Source organism: Suncus etruscus, unplaced genomic scaffold (assembly GCF_024139225.1).
Source record: "Suncus etruscus isolate mSunEtr1 unplaced genomic scaffold, mSunEtr1.pri.cur scaffold_137_ctg1, whole genome shotgun sequence".
NCBI classification, from domain to species: domain Eukaryota; kingdom Metazoa; phylum Chordata; class Mammalia; order Eulipotyphla; family Soricidae; genus Suncus; species Suncus etruscus.
The window spans coordinates 12204-28197 of NW_026060359.1; the positions used below are offsets into that span (position 1 = coordinate 12204).

Consider the following 15994-nt stretch of genomic DNA (forward strand, 5'->3'; position numbering starts at 1 on the left):
AGTGTTAGGTCAAGTCTCATCAAACACCAGAGGACACATTTAGAGCAGAAGCCCAATGTTTGTATGGAATGTGGGCGAGACTTCAGCCTCAGGTCAAGTCTCAACAGACACCAAAAGATACACACAGGAGAGAAGACACATACAGCGAAGAAGCCCCATGTTTGTGGGGAGTGTGGGCGAGGCTTCAGTCATAGGTCACGTCTCATCACACACCAAAGGATACACACAGGAGAGAAGCCCCATGTTTGTGAGGCGTGTGGGCGAGGCTTCAGTCAGAGGTCAAGTCTCATCAGACACCAAATGGTACACACAGGAGAGAAGCCCCATGCTTGTGGGGAGTGTGGGCGAACCTTCAGGGATAGCTCAAATCTTATCAAACACTGTAGGACACATACAGGGGACAAGCCCCATGTTTGTAGGGAATGTGGGCGAGGCTTCAGTCGTAGGTCAAGTCTCATCACACACCAAAGGAAACACACAGGAGAGAAGCCCCATTTTTGTGGGGAGTGTGGGCGAGGCTTTAGTCAGAGATCAAATCTTGCCAAACACGAGAGGACACACACACAGGAGAGAAGCCCCATGTTTGTGGGGAGTTTGGGCAAGGCTTTAGTGTGAGGTCAAGTCTCATCAAACACCAGAGGGCACATACAGGGGAGAAGCCCCATGTTTGTAGGGAATGTGGGCGAGGTTTTAGTTGGAGGTCACATCTCATTAGACACCAGAGGACACACACAGGAGAGAAGCCCCATGTTTGTGGGGAGTATGGGCGAGGCTTTAGTCAGAGGTCAACTCTCGTCACACACCAGAGGACACATACAGGATAGAAGCCCTAAGTTTGTATGGAATGTGGGCGAGGGTTCAGCCTCAGGTCAAGTCTCAACAGACACCAAAGGATACAGGAGAGAAGCCCCATGTTTGTAGGGAATGTGGGCGAGGTTTTAGTGTGAGGTCATATCTCATTATACACCAGAGGACACACACAGGAGAGAAGCCCCATGTTTGTAGGCAATGTGGGCGAGGTTTTAGTCAGAGGTCAAATCTCATCACACACCAGAGGACACATACAGGAGAGATGCCCCATGTTTGTAGGGAATATTGAGCGAGGCTTCAGCAATAGCACAACTCTTATCAAACACCATGGGACTCACAGGGGAGAACCCCCATGTTTGTAGTGAATGTGGGCCAGGCTTCAGTAATAGGTCAAGTCTCATCACACACCAAAGGATACAGGAGAGAAGCCCCATGTTTGTGGGGAATGTGGGCGAGGCTTCAGAGATAGGTCAAGTCTCATAAAACACCAGAGGTCACATTCAGGGGAAAAGCCCATGTTTGTAGGGGATGTGGGCGAGGCTTCAGTCAGAGGTCATATCTCAACACACTAAAGAATCTGTGTCTGATTAAGTAATTCTGATCAGCATTTTGCATTCTTAATAAATTGATTCCTAGGCTTAGGCAGAATTCTTAGGTTTAAGAGGATTTATTTGAATGAACTATATCTCCTGGTAAATAAAACCTTTTGTATATTTGTGTTTTGCTTTGCAATAACTAAGGCATTCTCCATGACTTACCTTTTTTTTTTTTTTTTGGTTTTTGGGCCACACCCTGTGACGCTCAGGGGTTACTCCTGGCTATGCGCTCAGAAGTTGCTCCTGGCTTCTTGGGGGACCATATGGGACGCCGGGGGATCGAACCGCGGTCCGTCCTAGGCTAGCGCAGCAGGCAAGGCAGGCACCTTACCTCCAGCGCCACCGCCCGGCCCCTTTGACTTACCTTTAACTTAGAAGCTGTATTATATGTGGGAGTTCCTCATCTTGTGCTACACCTGCATCAATGTTTCTTTGGCCCTGTGGTCCAATGCCCTACATTTGGGGCATGAAGTTTCCACTTGAGTTGAGACCATATATCTTATAGTTAATCACTCAGCATATACATCTCAAACTTTAGTTGTACATAGGATTCTTGGAAATCACCATTTAAGCTAACAAGGGAACAAGGCTGTTAACGAGTGGGGTGTGTGGCAGGGAAGAGACATTGAAAAAGCATGCATGTTAAAACCAGAGCCACAGGACATTTTCCTTTCACATCGCTGATCTAGGATGGACCTTGGTTAGATCCCTAGCATTCCATATAGGACCCAAAGCAGGTTTTTTCAAAGCTGCCTATATTCACAAAGGGCATTTGGAAAATAAGCTTGTACTCAGGCATTCAGACCCTGAAAAGCCTTGATTGTCTATCCATGAGACATTTAGGATAAAAGGGCATATAGCATAAAAACGGAGACATGACTTCAGCTGACATTTCTTTTTGGGTTTTTTTTTGGGGGGTCTCATCTGGCAGCTCAGGGGTTACTCCTTCCTCTACGCTCAGAAATCGATCCTGGCAGGCTCGGGGGACCATATGGGGATGCCGGGATTCGAACCACCATCTTCTACGTGCAAGACAAATGCTTTACATCCATGCTAACTCTCTGGCCCCTCAGCTGACATTTTAAAGAACACTCAGATTTATAAACACAGCTTATTAGGGACATGATTCAAGTATTTTTGATTTAGTCTTACAGAACAATTACTCTGAAATCTAACTTTGCTGTTAGCCTATGTGTGTTCATATCAAATGTTAACAAATACTGAATGTAGGCCGGAGAGACAGCATGGAGGTATGGCATTTGCCTTGCATGCTAAAGGAGGGTGGTTTATATCCCAGCATCTCATAAGGTCCCCCGAACCTGTCAGGAGCAATTTCTGAGAGTAGAGCCAGGAGTAACCCCTGAGCACTGCCGGGTGTGACCCAAAAACCAAATAAATAAAATTAAAAAGGAAAGAAAGAAGTCAAGTTCTCAGTGAGTGCTGATGACATGGTTCTATGTTTAAAAATATAAAGAAAATTATGACTTGTCAAAAAATCCAGGGTAGGGACCGGAGAGATAGCACAGTGGTAAGGTGTTTGCCTTAGATGCAGAAGGACGGTGGTTTGAATCCCAGTATCCCATTTGGTCCACGGAGCCTGCCAGGCGTGATTTCTGAGCATGGAGCCAGGAGTAACCCCTGAGTGCTGCCAGGTGTGACCCAAAAAAAAAAAGCAATCCAGAGTAAATATTCCACCTTTCCTTTGAATAAATGGAACAGAGCTCCGCCCCAATTTGAGTTTATGACCTCTATCCCCCACAGCCACTGTACCCACCTTTCAAGAAACCCCAGAAGTTTCCTTAGTATCTGGACTAATCCGTCTGTGACTTGAGGACACACAGGCGAGAAACCACAGACTTCCAGGGACTGTAGTTGAGGCTCCAGTTTGAAGTCAAAATTACAAAGCTTCAGTTAGAGGCGGTTTCATCATACGCAAGTCGAAACGGGAGAAACCCCATGTGTGGGGAGAGTGGACAAGGCTTCGGTGAAATATCAACTCGTCCAACACATGAGAGAAGTTTGCGGACAGTGTAGGCGAGACTTCAATTGCACCATTTATGTCACACACCAGAGGACACACAAAGGGAAGAAGCCCTGTGTCTGGGGAATTGTGGACGAGGCTTCAGTGCGAGTTTACGTCTCACCAGACATCAGAGGATAGACACAAGGATATTTTGTGTATATTGGGCGCCAAATGTCGCAGGAAGTGTTGGCAAGGCTTCAGTGTAAGGTCACATCTCATAAAACTACAGAGGAAACACAATGTGAGAAGCCCCTTGTTTTCAGGACCTGTTTGCGAGTTTCGGTCAGAGGTCAGAAGGAGAGCAGAGGACCCTCCCTTTCCTCAGCATCAGCAATAACCCACCTTGCTAATGTGGCCACAATATTGAGGGTATACACAAACACATTTCTGCAACAACAGTCTCTAGAAAAAGTGTGACTCGGGGGCCGGAGAGATAGCATGGAGGGAAAGTGTTTGCTTGCGTGCAGAAGGTTGGTGGTTCGAATTCCAGCATCCCATGTGGTCCCCTGAACCTGCCAAGAAAGATTTCTGAGCACAGAGCCAGGAGTAATCCCTGAGCACTGCCAGGTGTGACCCTAAAAAAACAAAAAAACGAAAACAAAACAAAAATGTGTGACTCAGAAGCTGAGTCATAAAATGTAATTTTTTTGTTTGGTGTTTTGTTTTGGGGTCACACCCGGCAGCGCTCGGGTTACTCCTGGCTCTATGCTCCGAAATTGCTCCTGGCAGGCTCGGGGGACCCTAAGGGATGCTGGGATTCGAACCTCTGTCTTCTGCATGCAAGACAAATGCCCTACCTCCATGATCACTCTCCTGCCCCCCATAAAATGTATTTTGGCTTCAGATTACCTATCCATGTTATGACCACCGCCTCCCTCCCACTCCTGCTTAGCGGCTTGATCCTCATCCTGCTTCTGAATGAAGCTCAGCAGAGACAACTTAATGAAGAACCGAGTCCTATCTCCAGGTCAGTTCTAGCCATCCACACCCAATGCTGATCCCAGCACCTCCGCCAAAAACTTATTTCCAGTGGGACAGGACTAGATTCTTGGAAGCTATTAAGCAGGATTTGACGTAAGAGGGCACACCCAAGTCTCTCCCGTTCCAATTCAGTCATTTGGTCATAGCAAATGCCATAGAAAACAGAGTGATCCCTCCTACCTTGGAAAGGGCATCGCCAGCTTTTTAGGAACTGTTGCTGCCAGGCGAAGGTGACCAAGAGTCAAGAACAAAGCTGTACACCGCTGTTTTGGGGTGAGCTTAAAGCAGAGATGAGTCAAGGTTTCTGAAATTGGCTCCAGTTGTCTTCAAAGCCACATCTCAGCAGTGTCTGTGGAAGGACTCAATCCCTGTGTGTCCTGTGTCTGAAGACACTTGTAGAAGTTGTCTTCAAGGAGAGATACTACTCAAAGATGCTACCACAAGATAGCATACATGATCCGGGCCGGAGGAATAGCATGGAGTTGGGGCTGGGAAGGTGGCACTAGAGGTAGGCTGTCTGCCTTGCAAGCGCTAGCGTAGGACGAACAGCGGTTCAATCCCCCGGCATCCCATATGGTCCCCCCAAGATAGGGGTGATTTCTGAGTGCATAGCCAGGAGTAACCCCTGAGCGTCAAACAGGTGTGGCCTAAAAAAACAAAACAAAACAAAAAAAAACAAACAAACAAAAAAAATAGCGGCCCGACCGTGAGAAATTGTGAGTGCTGCCCGTGTGTGTCTGTCTCCTGTCCTGTCGCCTGAACCTCTTGGGAGTGGGCCAAAATGAGGCTCCAGAAAACTCGCTCTCCCAGAGGCTCATTCAAGGGCGGGCACACCAAGGAACTGCTTCATAATGTGAAAACCGGCTATAAGCAGTACTTTGCAGAAGTCAGGCCCCCTGTTGGTGACACCAGGCTGGGAAAATCTATGAAACTACACCTGCCCAATGGGGGCTGACTGTGAGAAATTGTGAGTTCTGCCTGTGTGTGTGTCTGTCTCCTGTCCTGTCGCCTGAACCTCTTGGGAGTGGGCCGAAAAGGGGCTCTGTTTCGCTACACGGCCGTGAGCTCTTTCTAAGGAGAGAACGCCATTGAAACAAGAAGGAATAAATTACACTAAGAACTGTGCTGGAGGCTGAACTCTGCTGGAACTCAGATGCCAGCACCCCTATCTGCCTGTCTTCTGTGCTGTGCTCCATTTTTGGCCTGATTTCATCCTCTGTGTGGCTCATCTGCAGATGGCTCGCCTTCCCTGGAGCCTTCCCTGGAGGTGAGTTTACAAGCCCAGAGTGGGTGGATCCAGAGGAGTACGGCTGCTCCGCTTTGCTTCCCAGCTGAGAACATCATTTAGCCAATGAATACAACCACAACATGTAGAAAAACCCACAATACAAGTTCCAGACATAGAGAATGACGATGGCAACTCTGATGACTTGAACATGACCGACCAACTAGTCAGACTTTCAGATGAGGAGTTTAGAGTCGCAATATGGAAGATGTTCAAAGAACTCAAAGAAATAGCATGGAGTTAGGTCGTTTTCCTTGTATGGAGAAGGACGCTGGTTGGAATCCCGGAATTCAATATGTTCCCCCATGCCTGTCAGGAGCAATTTCTGAGCGTAGAGCCTGGAGTAACCCCTGAGCATTGCCAGGTGTGACCCCAAAATAAAACAAACAAAAAACCCAAAAAAGATAGAATAGATTGATCATGGAGAGCACATTGCAGTGCGAGGTCCGAAATAAATCTCTGGTATTTCATGCTTCTCATCCAACATTGCTAGGAGTGGTCCCTTGGTCCACTGAGCATCGCTCGTTTTTCTACCTAAAATCTTTGAAAACATTTAGGAGCCTGGAGGAACAGCAGAGAGATTTTTCATTACCCTGCCTTGAAAGCTGATGGCCATAGATTTATCCCTATAGTTCCGATTTCATAAGTCAAGATCCTGTCAGTCTTGGTATTGTTTGCTTTTTTGTTTTTATTTTGGGTTCCTAATAGGAAATATTCATCACATTTTTGGTTCTGCACCCAAGGATCACTCCTGGGATCATAAGGCATTTCAGGGATAAAAACTGGGCTTTTGCAATCCCCATTTCCCTTGTTTTTATATTATGATTTGTGGAGGTGTGTTTGGATGCCTCTCCCGGGAGAGATCAGGGGTTACTCCAGCTCTGTACTCAGGAATTACTCCTGGCAGTACTATCGAGTGCCAGGAATCATGTCCAGGATTGACATATTAATATCTGGCATGAGTATAAAATGTTTTAAAATCCCCACCTTTTTTTGGGGGTGTCACACCTGGCAGCACTCAGGGGTTACTCCTGGCTCTATGTTTAGAGATCACTCCTGGCAGTCTCAGGGGACCATATCGGATGCTGGGATTCGAACCACTGTTCTTCTGCATACAAGGGAAATGCCTTACTTCCATGCTATCTCTTTGGCCCCGAACCTTGTTGTTTTGGTTATGGTTTTGGTTTTGAGATCACACCCAGCAGCACTCAGGGGTTACTCTTGCATCTATGCTCAGAAATCACTCCTGGGGGCCCGGAGAGATAGCACAGTGTCCCATATGTTCCCCTGTGCCTGCCAGGAGATATTTCTCAGCAGACAGCCAGGAGTAACCCCTGAGCACTGCCGGGTGTGGCCCAAAAACCAAAAAAAAAAAAAAGAAATCGCTCCTGGAAGGCTCAGGGGACCATACAGGATGCTGGGATTTCAACCACCGTCCTTCTGCATACAAGGCAAACGCTCTACCTTTTTGTTATCTCTCTGGCTCTGAGCCTTTTGTTTTTTTTGTTTTTGTTTTTTTTTTTTTTTTTTTTTTTTTTTTGGGGCCACACCCATCGATGCTCAGGGGTTACTCCTGGCTAAGGGTTCAGAAATTGCCCCTGGCTTGGGGGGACCATATGGGACGCCGGGGGATCGAACCACAGTCGCGATCTTTCCTGGGCTAGCGCTTGCAAGGCAGATACCTTACCTCAAGCGCCACCTCGCCGGCCCCGAGCCTTTTGTTTTTAAGACCCATAACTAGAAATACACTGTGGCTCAGTGTGTGAGCACCACCAGAGGGCAGGATATGCATATAAACCAATAACTACTAACGAGATACCTTAGTGCTTTGTCCAGGAAATGGCCTCTGGTAAGCCTGTGTGCGTACTGCAGAGATTGTTTGCCATCACAACCTTAATTTGTGTGCTTGACATGAAGGTAGGCTGTTTGCCTTGCATGCAGAAGGATGGTGGTCGAATCCCGGCATCTCCTATGGTCCCCCGAGTCTGCCAGGAGCGATTTCTGAACATAGAACCAGGAGTAACCCCTAAGAGCTGCCGGGTGTGACCCAAAAACCAAAATCAAAGTTTTGTGTGCTTGAACTCGGCTAAGAATAATGATAGCCCCAGAAGACATCGTGTAATGAATGAAGCTAAGAAAGTGCATACATTCTGGGTTGGAAAGATAGAAAAGTGGTAGCTGTCACTCCATCCCCATCTTTTCTTTTTTTTGTTTTTGTTTTTGTTTTTAGGCCACACCCGACTATGCTCAGGGGTTACTCCTGGCTGTCTGCTCAGAAATAGCTCCTGGCAGGCACGGGGGACCATATGGGACACCGGGTTCGAACCAAACACCTTTGGTCCGGGATCAGCTGCTTGCAAGGCAAACGCCACTGTGCTATCTCTCGGAGCCCTATCCCCATCTTTCTATGTAACTTTACCTGATAGTAAGACTTGCCAATTTCTGGGAGGGGTCTTTGGGAGGTATCAAGAGGTATCAAGGTATCTCAGGGGCAGGAAGAGGATTTTGGAGAATGGAGTGAGGATTCAGCAGGAGAGAGGCAGGGCTGCTGGCAGGAGAGACAAGGTTGAATGCAGGGCTGAGAATGGATCTGCCTTGAAAGGGTATGATAGACCACAGGGCCTGAATAAAGCTGATGTCTCCTGAAACCTGAACACCTGTGAGTCTTTTCCCCGCCGCTCTCCTGAACCTGTATACCCGACGGCTGGAGAGATTTGCAGGTGCATGGTCTGCGCTGGAGGAGAAAGGCCTCTCCATGTATTTCACCAACATCCAACCCCATCCAGGTCTGTTATTGTACAGTAGGGCATTTGCCTTGCACACAATCAAACTAGATGGATAATGGTTCGATTCCCAGCATCCCATATGTTTCCCTGAGCTTACCAGGAGCAATTTCTGAGCAGAGCCAGGAAAAACCCCTGAGTGCCACCACTTGTGATTCAAAATACAAAAACAAAACAAAAAAAATAGCTGGTATTTGGGAGAGTAAGGCCGCAGCTCGTGGTGCTCAGGAGTTATTCATTGGTCTGTGCTAAATTTTAACTCCTGGTATATCTCAGGAAAACAACCATATATGGTGCCCTGGATTCAAATTGGATCCCGTATCTTACCTCATCTATCTCATGTCTCCTGTTTTACTTGTTTAGGACTTAAAGTGTTTAGTTCCATAATCAGAAATACTATGTAGTGTTGGGGCCGGAGAGATAGCATGGAGGTAAGGCATTTGCCTTTCATGCAGGAGGACGGTGGTTCAAATCCTGGCATCTCATCTGGTCCCCTGTGCCTGCCAGGGGCGATTTCTGAGAATACAGCCAGGAGTAACACCTGAGCACTGCCAGGTGTGACCCAAAAACCAAAAATCAAAGAAAAAAAAGAAAAGACAAGACAAGAAAAGAAAAAAAGAAATCGCTCCTGGCAGGCTTGAAGGACCATATGAGATGTCGAGATTTGAACCACCGTCCTTCTGCTTGCAAGGCTAACTCCTTAGCCTATGCTATCTCTCTGGACTCTTGAGAGACAATTTACTTTTTTATTTTTTGTTTTAGGGTCACACCTGGCAGCGCTCAGGTATTACTCCTGGCTATGCGCTCAGAAATCGCTTCTGGCAGGCTCAAGGGACCATATGGGATGCCGGGATTCAAACCACCGTCCTTCTGCTTGCAAGGCAAACTCCTTACCTCCGTGCTATCTCTCCGGCCTCTTGAGAGACATTTTAAACATTTTGCACAGCTCCTGACCTGCTCAGCTCCATTTGGCAGCCGAGAACCACCCCAACAATAACAGGTTGTACATGCTAGCAGAGGTAAGTTGTATCCTCTCATGAACGGTAAAGCCTGATGCCTGCTGTGTGCTTAGGCATTTGGAAGACATTTTAAATGGCCTTTGTTCAGCTCCTTCCTTGTTCAGATGCATCTGGTGGCTGAGATCCATTCCAGCAATAAACGCTTGTGCTCTTCAGCAGAGGAAGACTGTATTGCCCACGAATGCTGGAGCCAGAGGAACTCGGCCTCTCTGCTTTGCTTCGTGGCCATGCTCATCTTTAGTCAATGAACTCCAGTACCACCAATAGAAAACTGCAAATGTGACAATGAGGAAACAATGCAAGACAACACCATGCATAGAAAATGAAGATGGCGGGGCCGGACAAATGGCACAGTGGTAGGGCATTTGCCTTGCATTGCAAAAGAATGGTGGTTCGAATCCCAGCATCCCAAGCCTTCCAGGGGTGATTTCTGAGCATAGAGCCAGGAGCAGCCCCTGAGCATTCCAGGTGTGACCCAAAAAACAAAAAAATAAAGATGGCAGCCCTGATGACTTGAAAAGTGCTATCTATTTAGTCTCTCAGAAAAGGAGTTCAGAGAAGAAATATGGGGATCCTCATAGAAATCAAAGAAAGTATGGATTGAGCTGAACGAATCACAAATAAGAATCAAGAGGATGAGGCTGGAGAAATAGCATGGAGGTAAGGCGTTTGCCTTTTATGCAGAAAGATGGTGGTTCGAATCCCGGCATCCCATATACTCCCCTGAACCTGCTGGGGAGATTTCTGAGCACAGAGCCAGGAGTAATCCCTGAGCGTTGCTTGGTGTGACCCAAAAACAAAAACAAAATAATAAAGAATCAAAAGGGTATGAATATATAAATAAGATAACTTCAAACGGAAATAAACAAGATTGAAAAACAGTAGATAAAATGAAAACCTTGGGAAGTCTCTCTAACAGAGAAACTGAGGACAGAATTAGTGAGCTGGAAAATGAGATGCAACAAAAAAAGATTGGGAATGAACCTTAAAGCAAATAATCAGACAATGGAAAAAAAATCCTCAAAGAATGTGAACAAACAAAAATAGAAATCACACAATTCTAAACATAGATTCTATAAAATATAAAATATCTAGTTGAGGGGCCAGAGAGATAGCATGGAGGTAAGGCATGTGCCTTTCATGCAGAAGGACAGTGGTTCAAATCCTGGCATCCCTTAGGGTCCCCTGAGCCTGCCAGGAGTGACCCCTGCGAGCTGCCGGGTGTGACCCAAAAACAAACAAATCAAAATCTAGTTGAGGTCACTTAGGTCAAATTGTCAATAAATTGATTCCTAGGCTCAATCAGAGAAGTCTCACTTTTTTCTACAATTTTCATTTCAGACTAGAAGAATAATGTCCTTTTTCAAGACTGTGTTTTGTTTTGTTTTGTTTTGTTTTGTTTTTTGCTGCCTGTATAAATTTTCCTCAAGTTTTATGTGTTCTAAGTTTTTTTTTGTTTTTTGGGCCACACCCATTTGACGCTCAGGGGTTACTCCTGGCTATGCGCTCAGAAATTGCCCCTGGCTTGGGGGGACCATATGGGACGCCGGGGGATCGAACTGCGGTCTGTCTTACGCTAGCGCTTGCAAGGCAGACACCTTACCTCTAGCGCCCCCTTCCTGGACCCATGTGTTCTAATTCTTATTTTTTTATTATGTTCCCTGTTATATGTACCAGAACTCATTCAGAACAATGAGTCCTGAGTTGCAAAATAGGATATTGTGGGCCCATGAGCGCTGCCGGGTGTGACCCAAAAACAAAGAAAAATGGCCCGATTCTCCTCAAACCCTTGGAATTAAGGCATGAGACTCCAAATCTCATGGAGACGTTGTATTTCCCCCAATGGGGGCTGAGGTGCTGAACATAGTGGAAAGTGCCTTCCTTTATGACCAGACTAGAGGTTACATTCCAGATTTCAAGGCCCACACAGAGCATTGCGCTCAGACGTGCAGTGTATAGAGATTATGCACACAACAATATCTCTAGAGATAGCAATGATGGGGAATTCACATTTGATCTACCAACAGAATAGGGTTGCTCTTTACTGAGGTGGCCTGGAAGCGAGATTAAAAAAACACTCAACATTCATAAACCAAGTTCAGTCTTCTTGAAGAGCATAGAGATTTAATAAAAATATATCCAGTCAGTAACCTGGAAACCAATTGTTTCTAATTTTAAAAAATAGAAGCAAATAGAGGTGAACTTGTTGGAACAATCCTCTCATTCTAACATTAATGCTGCCTATTTCAGAATCAAATGAAAACAATCTGGATTTTTCTAAGGGCTGGAGAGATAGATCTATTCTTACCTAATTGCAACCTTTTCACCTTTTTACTTTTGTCCTTAAGAAAAACTAAATGAACAAAAATGTTTTTAATTTCATTCCCCATCATGTCAAAGAACAGCACACAAGTAATCAACTATGGGCTATGTTGAAAAGTTTGAATACTGGGGCCGGCGTGGTGGTGCTAGAGGTAAGGTGTCTGCCTTGCCAGCACTAGCCTAGGACGGATCGCGATTCAATCCCCCGTGTCCCATATGGTCCCCCCAAACCACGGGCACTTTCTGAGCACACAGCCAGGAGTAACTCCTGAGCAACACCGGGTGTGGCCCCCCAAAAAAAGAAAAGAAAAGGTTGAATACAGTGTTCCATATCAGGACCTCCTTCATTAGTGCTCACCCCTGTGTTGAGCGCCAGAAGGGACACGACCACGGAATAGTCTCTTCTGATTCTTTGCATTAGGGAAAATAACTCCTCAGATAGAGGAATTATCAGCATTTTCTGAGTCTATATTATCGGAGTTAAATCTACACACATTTCTACCTTTGTGCATTAGCAAGAAAACTTTTACACTGAGTTGATATTCATGTGTTAGCTGTAAATGAGAAAGAATGTCACATCCCAAGATTTAGGATTCAATGGTCATCTCAGAGTTCTTTGATGTAGAAGTGACTGGTGAGGAAGGATCTCAGGTGAAGAGGGCATTCACAAGGAAGCATCCATGAGCCACTTTGAGAAGTCAGTTTTGATTATATTTTTGACTGTACATTTAGATTATTTTGGAGGGAAATGAACACCATATTAGGGACTGTAATTATGAACTATGTCAGCCTATTTAGTGGTATGGGAGAGGGGCTTAAAACAGGGTGTATGCTTCTGTATTTAAGGAAGAAGGGCTAAGGGAATTAGGGAAAGCTGTATGTTAAATGATGTCATGTGCTTTAGGTGGTTATCTATGGTAAGCAAGACTATGTCTGGAGTGTCTTTTGACCACTGTTCTATGCGCATGCTTGTAAATTCATATTCTTGAGCTGAAACCTGGCAGTAGAGAGCAGAGAGTGGAGAAGACACTTTATGTATAAAAGTGGTCATGGCCACTTTTATAGTATCATATATTTAGGAATTTGTCAGTATCAAGGATGTGAGAAATATTCAGTCTCTGTAATTGTTCACATGCTCTGACTGCATGGCCAGTTTTCAGCATCCAAGCTGAGTTTTCCTTAACAATTTTCAGCTATCTCAAATCTAGGACATCAATCTTTGCGATGAACATACTTAGTTAGAAGAACTCAGGGTGCCAATTTTCTGAGATAGGGGAACTGGATCTTTTTTATCCTGGGCATTGATAAGTCTAGGTTTATACCATATTTCACACAAGTATGATATGATATCAAATATATTATATTAGTCACATCTAATAGAACCTCTGTGTAGCACATTCAAACACAAAATGAAAATACACGTATATACTCCATGGTGAATTTGGGAATTGACAGCGACAAGTTATGGAATTATCTTAATATATTTTCCTCATGGAGAATTTTTTTCAGAAATTTCTAGAAGTCTCTTTATCAGTTGATGTTTTACGATTTTCAATTTGCACAAATTATGTCTTCTACATTTTATGGGAAGTGTGATATCCAGTGGTGCTCAGGGGTTATTTCTGGCTCTGTACTCAGAAATTGCTCTTGGCAGGTGCAGGGATGATATGGGATGCCTGAAATAGAACTCTAGTCTATCCTGCATCATTCGCACGCAAGGAAAACGCCCTACTGCTGTGCAATCTCTCTGGCCTAGACTTCAACATTTTTATTTGTTAAAGAAATGTGAGTTACAAAGTAATAGATAATTGGGTTTTGTGCATAGAAAACTTCATCATTCCCAATATCAGCATCAACTCCCATCACCTCTGTTAGGAATTATAATCCATTATTTTCCCGATGTTTTTTGTTTGTTTGGTTTGGTTTTTGGGTGACATTTGGCAGAGCTCTGGAGTCGCTCCTGATTCTACCTAAGAAATCGCTCTTGGAAGGCTGAGGGGACCATATGAGGTGCCAGGATTAGAAGCAACAGCTTCTGCATGTAAGGCAAACGCCTTACCTCCAGGCTATCTCTCCCACCCCACCCCTGCTTTTTGTTAACTGTTGTCATAAAACAGCATTGCTAGCTTTTTATTAACTCTGTGAGGCCAGCTGAAGGTAAGAAGTGGAAACTCACCGAGGGAGAAGAAATGACTCTATAGGACACTAAGAACATCCACGTGTCTCTGTGGCCCACCAGAGGACACTGAAGTCCACACAATTTTCCCAGAATTCACTTCAAATAAAGGTGGCCCTAACATTATTATGTGAGACAGTGTGACAATCCAGATTGTGTGTTATCTGAGTGTAAAATAAACCTTAGAGAGAGGCACCTATGCTTCATGAGATGGCAGGGCTGCTGATACCTCATGAATCCCTTGTGAAGTTTCTGGATGCAAGTCTAGGGCTCATATATTTCTAATATAATTTTGTATATATTTTTGATTCTCATGGACACATTGGTCTGTTATCAACTGAGCAATGTGCTGAAAAATCACTCCTGGCTGTTGTTGAATACCAAAGGTGGCATGGCGGATCACTCCTGGTTGGCTATATGCAGGCAAGCATCTTTCTATATTCTAACTTATGACTCATGATTTATTTAATTTATATAACTGAAACTAACTACAAACATGACTCATAATTTACTGAAGCATATATTAAATTTATGTCTCAGTTATTTAGTACCAGTAGAAGTATAGATTTTTTCCCCTGGAACATATCTTTCCCTTTATTATTTTTATATTGTAATGTCCACTGGAGCTTCCCAGATTAGAGATGGGAAGAAATATCAGTATGAGGTTGTTGCCCTTTATATTTTCCACTGAAAACCCCAACATTTCCAGTTTTTTAAACTGACCTTGTTTTGAATGTAAGTAAATAAAGGAAGTTCAATTTTGAATTTATTTCTCCATGAAGCAAAATAACAGCACAGAAGGAAATTAAAATGGGCCAGCAGCACAGGGGTATTTCCTAGGCTATTTGTATTGTGGAATTTTTTTTACTTTTGGGGTACTATATGGAATGTTGAGCATTGTACCAGTATTGTTGTCCGAAGACAAACTTACCATCATCTGGACTAACTCTTCAGCTCTTAGTTTATGCATGTTTGCATGGCAGTTATCATCTATTTTGAGGAAAATGAAGCGATTTTTGTTGCCTATACTTCCAGACTGCAAAGTACACCAGAATTTAGGAATTAACACTAGCATTTAATTTTTAATAAATTTCAAAAGAAAAATAAGACCCAAGTACCCTCAACTTCCATATACTAATCCCAGTATGTGCTGGGAAGTAAGAAACCTTCCTTGAGACCTTCCACAAGAGCCATGTGCTGGTGCTGCTAGCCCTTCTGGGAACATCCTAGATTGTGGTTGTGATGAGTATGATCTTCTGATAAAGGGATAGTTGCAGCTAAGATCAGGGCTTCATGAACTCTGATGCACAGCAATTCTTTTACCACCAGTAACACTGGAAATGTGGCGATAACAACTTTCAAAAAGTTTCAGATTTACTATTTCCTCTCTATCAGTAGATCTAAAGCGGCAGAATATCCAGGTAGAAATATGTATGGAGACTAAGGGCTCCCAGACAATACAAGAGGGGATACTTGTCATACCCTTGAATTCAGCTTCAAGAAAATGGTCCTAGAAAATGAATATTTTTCAAATGCAGTTTAAGAAAAGGTAAAGATGATGAGGACATGCAAAATTGATCATTTATGGAACAAAAATGTTTTAATCATTAGGTTTATTTGAAAGTAAGTCCAGATGAACGATGTGGAAGTGAGGGGAACATTTCTACTGAGCCATTATCAGATGCTGATCTATAGAAGAAGTTAACTGAAATACTCAAATATAAGTCATACTCTGGAGATGGGATCTCTCCAGTGGGATGCCAGTAGTGAAATTATCAGCTCAGAGAAGACCTTGAGAGTTAGAGTGCATCATTAGTAGAATAGCACCCTTTTAGCTTTGGGTCTTCTGCAAAGGAGAATCTTCCAAGGGCATTGCAAGTTCAGTCTAGTGTGAAAAATGCACCAGTTGTGAGATGCAGGTCAGGAGGAAGACCATGTTCTCTGATTCTTTGATCAAGGAGGGAGTCACCATGGCAATGATCCAAGACGGTTCCTTGCT

At 44.3% G+C, this 15994-nt stretch overlaps 1 pseudogene; it reads right to left on the reverse strand.

The window, feature by feature from the left end:
* Positions 1-11150: 11150 nt before the first annotated feature.
* LOC126000692 (uncharacterized) lies at positions 11151-11270 on the reverse strand (annotated as a pseudogene).
* Between the last annotated feature and the right edge of the window lie 4724 nt (positions 11271-15994).